Here is a 12406-nt window from a genome sequence, read left to right as displayed (position 1 = left end):
AATAATGACTGTATGAAAATAATTCAGCATAGTCTAATTAGCTCAAAACTGCTCTGACTGCATGTGTCTATGATGAAGATAGCATAACTTTAGCATTAAGTTATTACTAGCATTACTAGATTTCATGTGAGTTATGGTATAGCTCTATAGACACCCAATATTGTACATTATACTCTGCAATTCGAAATGAAACACAACAATGAAAACATTATGGGAAAAAATTATTAAAGATTTTTATCACCCTATAAATAATGTAAATAAAATACTGTGAACCACAAAATGCTATGGACTAATTATAGGTAAAAGGTTACCTGTTATCTTAATGACACAAGTGACGTTTGAAATGACCTTTCAAGATACAATCCCTCAGGGTATTCAAACACTGGGAATATAGGTGGAATTTTTGAGAATGCAAAACTGATGTTAACTGTGAATACCATCTTAACATGATAATATCACAGTTCAGTCACAGTTTCTTATCCTTAAAAAGAATGAATACATAGGAAAATAGTCACTTATGACCCTTTCCTGTACGTGTTGTTGAAAAAACACTCTGGTTTGTTGTGCTAAAAAAAGTAAAAAAAAAAAAAACATCCACTATTCATTCAGCATTTCAACTACAAGTTTTTGTCTTTCCTGTTCCTCCTTTGACCATGATTAGTGAAGACGTCTCTCTTGCAGCTGTACTGCTTCACTATTATAAAAACACAGTGCCTAGCTTCCACAATAATATTTCTGGCTAAAAACATGGCATTAGGCATTAAACAAATCTCATATTAGCTGTACAGTATCTACTCTTATACACTCTTTACATACACCTAAGGCTTCACTGCGACCTGTGCTGTCACAGATTGATAGTAGTATTTCTGTACTTTATTGTCATGTGTCCTCTTTTTGTACATGTCATAAATGCAGTTCTGTTTTCATTCTGGCCAGTTGGACAGTGGAGAGGAAAAACTCCCTTTAACGGAAGAAAAAACCTCCAGCAGAACCAGGCTCAGTTTGGGCGGCCATCTGCCTTTACAGTAGCATATATTTGGTTTGACTTGTGGGCATAGGCGGGAGGGGTCACTTTTTATGATCGTTTTTTATGACAGTCATAAAAACAATAAAACCATAAAATCGACGTCACGCTCTCCTCTCACCGGGCGGCGCTATTTTCCTATTGGTCATGACGTTGTTTGTGGGATGCGGTGTGCTGACGTGAATGCCGTTGCGTCTGTGTGTATCACGTGTCGCGGGCATTTAAATACCTGCAGAAGGCGCATGGGAGCCTTTTCTACCGCTTGTTTATTAGTGAGAACTGTCGGGAACAACCATGATGATCTTTTCATCAGGTACGTGTGTCCTCTGTTCCTCGATTTAATAGATCGTATATAATATATCAGATCGTCTGCATTGAATACAATGTATTTCAAAATAGCGTGACTCCATCAGGTGCAACCATTTCGTTGTTGGATAAGGATTCTCCACATACAGCAGCAGCTGCTGGAGGTATGTATCCTTCTTTTATAATTTTTATAATATATTTTATTTCGGTCTGTGCCTGTTACTGAGGTGATTCTAACGGAAATATGGTCCGCTCAACAGGCTCCAGCGCTGAGTCGGATAAACGTAGCAGTGCATACCTGTGTGATAAAGGTGAGAGTTATTCCGATATGTATTCGTGTTTAAAGTAGGATCATTGCTTAGCAGAAACTCGTGATTTTTACAATTTGTTGGTGTGCTTTACAGAAAATCCTGGAGGGCCGCAAGGAGGCCGCCTGTCTTTAAAGAGACGCAGAGAGCACGCTATTTTAACTGAAATAAACAGTCAGGGTGAGTATGCATGTGATTGGTGGGTTTATATTAAAAAATAGACTAAGTATTGTTTTATCGGGGGTGGTGTAGCTGATTATCTTTTATACAATCTAGTAATGTAGCGGGTGTCGAGAGCTCAGTGAGCGGAGGGACGGGAGGAAGCCCCAGCGGCCCGGTGCTACCCAGCCGCTCAAGAGTCGCGGAGCGTCCAGTGACGCCGGTCGGAAGAACGAGCTCCCCGTACCGTCAAATCTCCATCGTGAGAGTGTGATAACGCCTCGCAAACAGCTCTGTGATTATGATAGTGAGGGTATGAGATTGATAAAAAGTGCATTTCAACACATTTAAATAAACGGGTTGTTTATAACACTGTTTTAAATACTTTCCAGTTGGTTTTTCGGTGTTTATATCTAGATGATTTTCATCCGGCCAAGAGACTGAGAGCCGCCCCTGCAAGATCCGCAAAGAAGAAGGAGGAGCAGAAGAAGGAGAAGAAGACCGATACATGTTACAGCGACACCGTTGCTCGATAAGGAGACCGAGCTGTGGGTGTCGGAGAGGGCAGCGGAGACTGCAGCCGCCACACACTTTCTGGAGCAGCAGGGGGAGCTACAGTTCACGTGTCCTCAGGTGGAGGACACTACAGCATGGGCACTGCATCTTCAGGAGGATTCCGCAGCATCTGATTCAACTCGAGGCGAGCAGGAGGATGCGGCTGTTTCATCTCAAGGTGATGTGGCTGTATGTTTTCCTACCATAAACTTTGGCAATTTGTTGTTGTACAGTCAGGACACCACACCGCCGGCTGAGGCGGTGCGCGAGAGGTCGCTTTTGTATACGCCCAATGTCACTCCTCCTACTCCTCCTTCTGTTGATCTGGTCCGGAAGGGTGGCAAGCAGTTGTCTATGCTTAAGTTGCTAGCTGGTGCTGCATACAAGAGTGACTCTGAGACTTGTTCCTCATCAGATAGATGTATCGCATTCGTGTTAACCGGCTACATAATAGACTCACAAAATCTGTTTTCCACCTCTTTAGCCAAAAATGGCAGGGTGTGATAACCTGTATAGCGGTGCTGCTGATAATGGTTCAACAATGAATACAATGTCACATGATCAATTCTCACGCTGGGCTGTTGAGATGCGTGCAAAAAACACTCATCCACCACCAAAAACAGTCGGCGTGGCTAAACGCTCCGCTCTGTCGCCTGATGTCCCCGGTGTTGCAGTCGTTTAGCATGCATACGATCAGAGGGCTGTATGTGATGTTGCAGATGATGATGAAGTTGTTGTTGTTGTTGTTGATGCTGACACTGATTCAGCACCTCTCTGTCTGATGCACGTCACTGGTCCTTCATACGAGTCGGGTCAGGAGACCCTGGTACCTTCTGATGATCATGGTATGCATTGTAATGCTGAAGATGTTGCTGGTGTTGCTGGTGTTGGTGATGCTGATTTAGTCACCACCTGTCTGGGGCACGTCACCGGTCAGCAGACCCTGGTACCCTCGTCTGACAGACGGGTCTACAGATAACACTCCCCCCAGTCCTAATGGTCTTCAGCATGGTGCCGGTTTAATTACTGTCAGGGATATTCCGACATTTGATGCTTTAGAGTTGAGACAGCCTATTCATTTTAGAGACATTAACATCGATAGTCACCCTGAACAGATTCCTGCACTTGTTAGGGAACGTCTAACCAGTGTTATAAATAGGGCTATTGATGTATCACGGGCTGATAGTGTGCTGAATGTGGTGTTGAGGGGGCCCTCCCTGGTTAGCGATGTGCAGGTGGTTTTGAGGTCCAATAATGGTTATGACGTTGACACCTTCATTGATGAAGTGTCTCAAGCGATCCAGAGCAATGACGATTCATTGTCAGACGGGGACCTAGAGTTTGTGGTGAGCGTGGCACAAGAAGGTAGGGGTGGAGGCACACGGCTCAAGCTAGGGCTAGGGAGTGTGAATCAGTGAAATTCTGTCTAGGAATGGAAAGCATCTGTATGATCCTGATAATGACACCTCAGACAACAATTTATGTTTCAGTATGTGTATTATCAGAGCAGAAAACCCCTCAATGGGGGCTCTGTAAATATTACACAGAGCTAAAGAACTACAGGAATCTGTAGGTCTTTCCACCAAACAGCAGGTGGGTTTTAGTGATGTCACTAGATTTGAGAGGGAAATAGATGCAAAGATAATCATTTTTCATCATGGTGGCGGTGGTAGTGTTGGTAGAAAATGACCAATCTTTTTCCAGACACACGGATCCCCGCACCATATGGCTTTATCTACATGGTGAGCACTCTTACCTGATAACGAACCCTAAAGGTTTTTTTGGTGGCTCATATGTCTGTGAACTTTGTTATAACACATACGAGACACCCTTGCTGCATAATTGCCTACACAGGTGTAATGTTTGCTTCACCACGTGTGAGCAGCAGCATCCTGGCCCCACAGTCAAATGTGATGTATGCAAGCGCATTTGTAAATCAATGCAGTGTTTCAAGAACCACAAATTAACTGACCCTAAACACAATATGATTCCCTGTGCTACAGTTGAATATTGTGAGGGGTATGGAAAAATTTACAGGACTTGCATGCAGAACCCTAAACACAGATGTGCAGCCCTGCGGTGCAGACACTGCGGTGCACTTAGAGGGGGCATGGTGCATCAGTGCTACATCCAGCCGCCACCGCCTAAAGAGGTAGAGGAGGAACCCCCTGATAATTACATTCTGCATGACTTTGAAACCAGATACCGTGATGGGAGACATGAAGCGAATTATATTTGTGCCATGGAGATGAGTGAAAAGGTTGACCCCTACCCGTTTTGTTACACAGGTGTTGATTGTGTGGCCGCATTTATCAGGCAGTTTAGACGCAAGAAGTACAAGGGCTATACGTTAATAGCTCATAACGCAGCAGGGTTTGACAGTTATGTTGTGCTCGAGTATCTTGTGAGACAATGCATTACCCCCCTAGTCATCATGAAAGGTAGTCGTGTCATCATGATGTATGATGACGACTACAGCCAGCGGTGGATCGATTCATACAGCTTTCTGCCTATGAGTCTGGCTAAAACACCAGCCGCCTTAGGCTTTGATAGTATGTCCAAAGGGTACTTTCCTCACAAATTCAACACTGTTGAAAATGAATTTTATGAAGGCCCCTGCCCCTCGCCAGAGTATTATGGGTATGACAAGATGCCCCAGAGTGAGCAGGTGAAATTCATGCAGTGGTATAATGGAGTTAAAGACGATACTTTTAAAATGCAGGCTGAGCTAGCTTATTATTGTCGAAATGATGTTGCAGTATTGCGCAAGGCCTGCAAGATTTACCGCACAGCGTTCATGCAGTGTACAGATACTGACCCTTTTGCGTTCACGACTCTGGCATCAAGTTGTATGGGCGTTTTTAAGAAGCTCTTCCTGCCTCAGGTCACACTGCCACTCATCTATGATGGGTTGTATCTGGAATGTAATAAAGCGTTCTCAGATGTGTCTGTGCAATGGCTCGAATACGTGGCCTATTCTGAAAAGAGGGTGATCAGACATGCTCTGAGAGGTGGTGAACACAAGATTGGCTCCTACTGTATTGATGGATTTGATGCCGCCTCAAACACCTGTTTTGAATTTGCAGGCTGCTATTATCACCGTTGTATAAAATGCTTCCCAGAATCCGCTGCCGAGAATAATGTAGGGCTCTACGCACAGTTTAACAACAAAGTTGAAGCTCTACGGGTCCGTCACGGTGTCAGTGTGGTTGTGATGTGGGAGTGTGAGTGGAATCTGATAAAACAGACAGATTCAGCTGTCAAGGCATTTCTTGTGTGTGCAGTGTGCAGAGGGAGAAAAAGTGCATTACTACGATTTCACAAGCCTGTATCCTACTGTTCAGGCTAAGAAAAATTATCCGATTGGGCATCCTGAAATAATTGTAGGCAATTTTGACAGCATTGAAAATAATTTTGGCTTTGTCAAGTGTACTGTTTTGCCCCCTAGAGGTCTGTACCATCCTGTTTTGCCATACAGGTGCCACCACAAGCTCATGTTCTGCCTCTGTCGCAAGTGTTGCGAGAAGCTGAATCAGGGCAGTGCCTGCAGTCACACCGACTGTGAGAGACAGCTGACGGGGACGTGGGTTTCCTTCGAGCTTGAAAAAGCTATTGAGAAGGGCTACCGGCTTGTGAGCATTGATGAAGTGTGGCATTTTCCGAAAAAGACTAACACATTATTTCGGGAATATGTTAAAACCTTTTTGAAATGTAAGCAGGAGGCCTCGGGGTACCCCAAAAATGTCAAGACAGAGGAGGAAAAGCAGAAGTATGTCCAGGACTACGAAGCCCATGAGGGTATAAGGCTAAACGCTGACAAGATTGCTGTCAATAAAGCTGTCAGGAGCTGCAACAAGCTAGTGATCACTAGTATATACAGTGGGTACAGAAAGTATTCAGACCCCTTTAAATTTTTCCCTCTTTGTGTCATTGCAGCCATTTGCCAAAATCAAAAAAGTTCATTTTATTTCTCATTAATATACACTCAGCACCCCATCTTGACAGAAAAAAACAGAAATGTAGAAATTTTTGCAAATTTATTAAAAAAGTAAAACTGAGATTTTATTCTGATAAGAGCATGTGATGACAGAGAGCAAATCCTAGCGTGGCCTAACCATACAGCCTGGGGCATACACCCGTATCCTGTGTGGTACAGCGACTGTGTCTCATGGTTTAAGGATTTTTATTTCATCCAGTGGGCAGACTGGTATGGACTGCAACACGTGTTTGCCAAGATTGACAATGCGATCAAAGAGGACGAGGGTATCTCAGATCCTGATGGGGTTAGGAGATGCTTGCTTTATGATGACATGGAAATTGCTGAGGAAATGTGTCACTCGTCTGCTGAGCAAGCTGCGAATCAGAGCCTGTGAGACAGGATGGTAAGATTCTGCAGTCCTATGCCGGTGCTAAGTATGATAGTTAGGTGTGCTTTGGGGGTTCCCTGCAGACTTCATGGCGCATCGTTTTGACTTCGTTATGGAGAAACTGTGGACAGCCCGATTCATTCTGGCTCTCTCAGCATACCTGCGCAAGAATGACCTGGTTGTTGAAAATCCAAGGATTGCAGGAGCTGCCGAAGTTATTCTGCTAAACCTGAAGACTTCCAAAAAACACTTCAACGCCGATGAGGTCTGGGGCTTCAAGAATTTTGTGGAAATTGCAAATCTGTCAGTCCTCGTGGACACCTGGGCAGCAGGGCTAGTGTGAAAACAGTATTGTTCCATGCATCCATTAAGGGTCTAGTCAAGCTTTTTCATTGTTATCAGTTTTTGACGTTATCATTAAATACTTTTGTATTTGTTAAGGTATTGTTATTGTTTTTTCATTAAATATTTCTGTATTTGTGAAGCTTTCCATCATTACCTGTTTTCATTAAACGTATCTGTATTCATTAAATATTTGTGAAGCTCTCCATCATTATCTGTTTTGATATTTTTTCATTAAACGTTTCTGTATTCATTCATTAAACATCATGGCATGTATGCTTTATCGTATTACACTGTCTGGGTACCATGCTGATGATTGTGAATGAGTTTTGAAAAGAAACTAGTCATTATTTTCCACCATGGAGGGGGTCATGCACAGAATTTATCATGATCCATCCCACCCCGGCGGTCTATCTGGTATTAACAAGCTGCGTAATGCAGTTAGAGCAGCCGCAGGGGTTAATCCTGCATTATCTGATGTCAAAAAATATTTATGATCAGAAGACGCTTACACCTTACATGCACCCAGCAGGAAAAATTTCCCCAGGTGACGAGTGCTGGTGGGAGGGATCGACCGCCAGCATCAGTGTGATCTTGTGGACATGAGCGAATACGCTGCAGAGAATGATAAAGTGCGCTATCTATTAATGTGTATCGATGTATTTTCAAAATATGCATGGGTTCGGTGTCTAACATCAAAGAGTGGACCTGTTGTAGCAGACGCATATAAGAGCATACTGGATGAGGGTCGAGTGCCGCTTAGGCTTCAGACTGACTATGGTACACAGTTTCATAACCGTCACTTTAAACAGTGCAACATTGTGCTTTTCTCTACATATAACGAAACTAAAGCCAGCGTCGTGGAGAGGTTTAACAGAACGTTTAAAGGACGGATGTGGCGCTATTTAACACATGTTAATTCGCGAAGATATATTGATAAAATAGACGATCTGGTGAGGTCATATAATATAAGCATATCACAGGTCAATTAAAAGATCTCCAGTATCGGTGACCAGAGAAAATGAGAAGGAGGTGATCAAGACCAAGGATGAAAACCACCCACCACTATTCAAATTTAATATAGGCGACACAGTGAGGATTTTAAAGCACAGAGGGGTTGTCGGACGGCGTCCTTTTATAGTGAAAATTTCATCTGTGAATGTTTGGAGGTACCCCTTCCTGAAAAGGGATGGTTCAGGGTTGTCTGAAGCCAGCCCTAACTATATGCTTTGTCAAAGAGGAAGGTTTTAAGTCTAGCCTTAAAAGTACAGAGAGTGTCTGCCTCCTGAACCCAGGCTGGGAGCTGGTTCCACAGGAGAGGAGCTTGATAACTAAAGGCTCTGCCTCCCAGTCTGCTTTTGGAAACTCTGGGAACCACAAGTAGACCTGCACTCTGAGAGCGAAGTGGTCTATTGGGATAATATGGTACTATGAGGTCTTTAAGGTATGAAGGAGCTTGATTATGAAGGGATTTGTATGTGAGAAGAAGGATTTTAAATTCTATTCTGTATTTTACAGGGAGCCAATAAAGAGAAGCTAATATAGGAGAAATATGATATCTCTTGCTAGTTCCTGTCAGGACTCTGGCTGTGGCATTCTGGATTAACTGGAGGCTTTTTATGGAGATAATGGGACATCCAGATAGTAATGAGTTACAGTAATCTAGTCTTGAGGTAACAAATGCATGGACTAGTTTTTCTGCATCATTTTGAGACAGGATGTTCCTAATTTTGGAAATGTTGCGCAGGTGAAAGAATGCAGTTCTAGAGATTTGTTTTATGTGTGAGTTAAAGGACATGTCCTGGTCAAAAATAACTCCAAGGTTTCACACAGGTTTCATGACTAGATACGACAGCAGTGATACTTAAAAATAATCAAAGCACCTGCAAGATGTTAAAAAATGTTTTGATGCAACAATTGCATGAATGGTACTGCTTCCCATGGTTACGTATTGCAACCCAAGATTCTGTGAATTGGGCGCAGCCCTCTGGGCTAACGCTAATAGCAAAAGCAAAAGCCAGGCATGCTCTATCCCTTACTTGGCCTTGCAAACCAGGAGAAGGGCCAGAAAAAAGGAATAGCAACATGCCATGTGACCTGAAGCAAAGCGAGCAACAGGTGGCATGCATAAGCACCAGCATGATAAAGAACTGAGCCCTAAACCAAATCACTCCTCTATCAGAGATACGCATGCAGCCATGCCTTGCCAGTCAGATTACAACCAGTGTTCGGTCCCCTGTGACTGCCCAGGAAAGGCATGTTCCTCCACAGACAGACAGAAGGGCATCTGTGAACACAGACTTGTGAGTCATTGGAATGCCCAGGGGAACCCCCTGTGTGAGCACACTGACAATCTGGCGGGTTGCCACCCATCCCTAATATCTTTTTCTTCAGAGCGAGAGGGTCTTCAGAGTCTGTCTCCAGAGAATCTTGAGAAGTCTGAAGGAATGTGGGTGCGTCTGTCTGTGTACTGTCTTTTTGTCTTGCAGCGATGGGTGGGGAATCCATCTAGTTGATCCGTCATCGTGCTTGACAGTTGACAGGATGTGTTTGGCCCAGGAGGTGATCTATCCTTGCTGGTGACTGGTTCACAGTCCTTTGACTGTTGTGGTGCAGTCTCACTGGTCTAAGCATGGTGTGATAAAACCAATCTTTCCATCCATCCATCCATCTTCTATACCTGCTTTTTTCTGAAAGCCAGGGTCACAGGGATCTGCTGGAGCCTATCCCAGCTCTCTCTCGGGTGAAAGGCAGGGGTACACCCTGGACAGGTCACCAGTCCATCACAGGGCCACATAGAGACACACAAAGACAGACAACCTCACACACTCACACTCACTCCTACGGGCAATTTAGATTCACCAATCAACCAAACATGCATGTTTTTGGACTGTGGGAGGAAAACAGAAAACAAAATACATTAAGAATGTTTTCTAAAAAGAGAACAATAATTTATTTTTCTATCTAGGAGGAACCCCTTGATGGCTCAAACACATACAAACATAGCAAGTAATCAGAGTCTATAGTTCAGCAACAACATAAATGGAAGTCAATAAAACTTCACAGTATGGATTAATCACAAGCATGAATGACAGATATAGAATAGAATACCACGGCTTCTATTTGACAACTCTGGTCACACGTTACATTTTTAGCAATCCAAGCAGATTGGGTATAGCCCTCTGAGCTATCGCTACGGGTCATTTCCCCTCTTCGCGCCTGTGCGCTGACGAGAAATTAATTTACGCCCCCTCACCCGAACCAGGTGTCTACACGTCCGCAGCTCCCATATATAAGGCGGCGGTTCGGAAAACAGATGGATGCCTGTCCCGCATCTGTGTAATAATGTAACATGCTTCCTGTGCTTGCCAGCCTAATTACGACTGGGAGGCTCCCAGGACAGCATAAGAGAGGGGTGAGCTCGCAACATCTCGCAAATAGAAACGCACGAAAGAACACGGGGAGGCTCACAAGGCTGCTGTGCAAATGTCTTCCACGGACAAACCATGCAGAAGAGCCGTGGCAGATGACACTCCTTTAGTAGTGTGTGCACAGATGCCGACCGGAGGCAGCCTGTCCAAAGAGGAGTAAGCCTGTGCAATGGTCTCACATAGCCAGTGAGACAAACATTCTGCAGAGGGGGAAGCCCAGCGAACGCTCTCTGTAGTGAACAAACAGACGCTCCGAATGGCGTAACTCCGCCGTGTGTTCCACATAACATGCCAGAGCGTGCATCCGGCAGAGAAGATGCGAATCAGCTTCTTCTGTGGACATGTGGGGAGGGGGAAAGAAGCCTTCCAGCATGATCACTCTAAATCTGAAAGAACTAGTGATGCATTTAGGCATATATGCAGGGTTAGGATTCAGAACTGCCACACTGTTATCCTCCCTGATCTGAAGACACTCCGAGGATACCGATAGTATCGACAGATTGCTGACCCTCTTTGCAGAGGATAACGCTAGCAGAAGAAATAGAGGGAGGGACCTGCTGTAATGGCTCGAACAGAGCGTCCATGAGAGCGCGTAAAACCACAGCGAGGTCCCATTGCGGAACCAGGGAACGTGTGACGGGGCACTGCCTGCACACTCCCCTCAGAAAATGCTTTGTGAGCGGGTGACTGAACACCGATCTGTTGCTGAACCCCTCATGGCATGAGGAAATAGCCGCAGCATATGTGTTAATGGTGCTAAATACCAAGTTTCTCTCCACTAATAACTGGAGAAAAGACAACAGACGAAACGGCGTTCTTCGTGCACCATCTCTCAAACGTAGCCCATTTAGCTCCATACGATGCTGTAGTGAACCAGGCGCGCGCCACTTGTATGGTGGGGACAACGCCGGCGGAAAACCCCAAACTCTCTACGCGGTCCCTCTCAACAGCAAAACCCACAGGTGCTGTCTTATTACTGGAGGGCTGACTACCATGCCCCCTGCCTACAACAGAGCATCCTCCCTCCATGGAAGCATCCAGGGGGGAGATGCCTGCATGCGCTGCATAAGGGAAAACCAAGATGCTCCAGGGCATTCCGAACCTGCTCCATATCTGAGCCACCAGGCTTGGAGACACCAATCCCCTGCATGAGGATTTCCACATGACATGATATCCGTGGTCACGTTGCATTCTCCTGCAATGTGTACCGCTTTCGCGGAGAGGAGCTGCGTGTGAGTCCACAGCAACAGTTTGTAATGAGTTCAGTTCCACCCCCAGATACACTATGGACTGAGTGGGCTGGGGTGCGTTCGTTTTCTAATTTTTGGGGAAACCTAAAGAGCTCAAATGATCCACTTGTTCCACTGTCTGCTGCCACGACTCCTTTGGGGAGTGGGCCAGCAGAAGCAGGTCATCGAGATAGAAGCGTGATAGACTATCATTACTTTTCTCCGAAGGCGCTCCAGTGCCGTCTCGACGCACTTCGAGAAATTGCGGGGAGCTAGCAATTACCTGAACGGAAGGCAGTTGTACTGGTAGTTGGTCCTCTGGAAACGGAAGAATTCCCAGTGTTGGGGAATGATGAAGACGTGGAAATACGTCAGATCTATCCTTCAGATCTATCGATGAGAACCAGTCGCCTTGGTGAAAGCACGTAGGAGCTGGGCTTTCATTAACATGTGAAATCTCCTGACCTGCACTGATTTGTTAAGACACATCAGATCCAGGATGGGCCTCATCTCTCCCGATTTCTTTGGAACCAGGAAATAATGGGAATAAAATCCACGGGCCGCATCCACCGGTGGACAACAGAAACAACTCCCTTTGATAACTGTCTGTTAGCAAAGCCCCCGCATGCGCCAACAAGGCAAGGTGAGGGTCTATTACCCTGCTGAATGGCGGAGGTGTCATGAT

Source organism: Mastacembelus armatus, chromosome 24, assembly GCF_900324485.2.
Source record: "Mastacembelus armatus chromosome 24, fMasArm1.2, whole genome shotgun sequence".
Lineage (NCBI taxonomy): Eukaryota > Metazoa > Chordata > Actinopteri > Synbranchiformes > Mastacembelidae > Mastacembelus > Mastacembelus armatus.
The sequence above is the reverse complement of the archived record's forward strand: the minus strand, read 5'-3'. Positions refer to the sequence as shown.